The following is a 1588-nucleotide window of genomic DNA, read 5'->3' as shown; positions in this document are numbered from 1 at the left end:
TTAGTTGATTTTCTGTGATTGTTGTTTGTACGGTGATGGAAGCTGCACAGTTTTTCGAAGGGACCGAAAAGCTGCTGCAGGTTTGGTTCTCCAGGCATCAGCCTGACACAAACCAAGGATCTGGGGATCTTCGCACCATCCCAAGATCCGAGTGGGATATACTTTTGAAGGATGTGCAATGTTCAATCATAAGTGTGACAAAAACTGACAAGCAGGAAGCTTATGTACTCAGTGTGAGTAGCATGTTTGTCTCCAAGAGACGTTTCATTTTGAAGATATGTGGTATCACCCTTGTGCTGAAAGTACTGGTTCCCGAAGCTTGCTAGATTATAGTGGGTTTGACTCAATTCAAAGATTCTTTTATTCTTGCAGGAATTTCATGAAGCCTTCTCATCAAGGGTACCCACACTGAATTTCCAGGAAGAAATAGAGTTTCTTAATGCAATTTTACCAAATGGAGCAGTGTATTGTATGGGACGTATGAATTCTAACTGTTGGTACTTGTATACTTTGGATTTCCCAGAAAGTCTGATAATCAGCCAGCCAGATCAAACCCTGGAGATTCTGATGAGTGAGCTTGACCCAGCAGTTATGGACCAGTTCTACATGAAAAATGGTGTTACTGCAAAGGATGTCACTCATGAGAGTGGAATCCGTGACCTGATACCAGGTTCTGTCATTGATGCCGCACTCTTCTTTGTGTGTATTCAATGAATGGAACGAAATTGGATGGAACTTACTGGACTATTCACATCACTGCAGAACCAGAGTTTTCTTATGTCAACTTTGAAACAAACCTAAGTCAGACCTCCTACGATGACCTGATCAGGAAAATTGTGGAAGTCTTCAGGCCAGGAAAATTTGTGACCACCCTGTTTATAAATCAGAGTTAAATGTCGCACAGTGTTTTCTTCGCCCCCGAAGACTGAAGGTTTTAAACATCTTGATTGCCAGAGTGCTATGTTCAATGATTACAACTTTGTTTTTACCAGTTTTGCTAAGAAACAGCAGCAACAGCTGAGCTGATTAAGAAAGATGAAGAAAAAGTGCAAAAAGAGAACACACGTAGAAGAAGGTGGTGGCTGCTTTCTAGGTGCTGATACCGGGGGCCATGCTTTCCATAACCACCACCTTGTAGTTGCAGAAAGCGTTAGATATAATCATGGTGTAATCATTTTGAATTGTATGCATTATTATATCATGGAGTTAGATATCTTGCATGAATGCTCTCTTATGTGTTTAGGTATTCTATGCCACTATTGCTGTGAAATTGAAGTACATGTAGAAAAAAAACTCTTACTGTTTGAAACTTTACAACACTTGTGAAAACAATTCGATTTGTTTTGTGCACAGTATAGTATTTCTCCAAGTGTCATCCAAAATTCCCCACAGACAAGGCTTTCATCCTCACTAGGTGTTGGCCTCAGCAGAACTCTCTGGGACTGTCTATTAAATTTCTGCCAGAATTTTATATCCCGTTACCTCCAGTTTCTAGAACATATTCTCTATGAATGTTATTGAAACCAATTTCTATTTCATACAGATGTTTTTTGTAACAGCAATTAAAGTTTTTCTTGCACGAAAAAAA

The 1588-nt window shown here is 39.5% G+C and overlaps 1 pseudogene; it reads left to right on the top strand.

The window, feature by feature from the left end:
* Positions 1 to 35: 35 nt before the first annotated feature.
* LOC102814325 lies at positions 36 to 1026 on the top strand (annotated as a pseudogene).
* Positions 1027 to 1588: the final 562 nt, after the last annotated feature.

Source organism: Chrysochloris asiatica, unplaced genomic scaffold (genome assembly GCF_000296735.1).
Source record: "Chrysochloris asiatica unplaced genomic scaffold, ChrAsi1.0 scaffold00068, whole genome shotgun sequence".
Taxonomy (NCBI): Eukaryota; Metazoa; Chordata; class Mammalia; order Afrosoricida; family Chrysochloridae; genus Chrysochloris; species Chrysochloris asiatica.
This window is presented reverse-complemented; position numbering and strand designations above follow the sequence as displayed.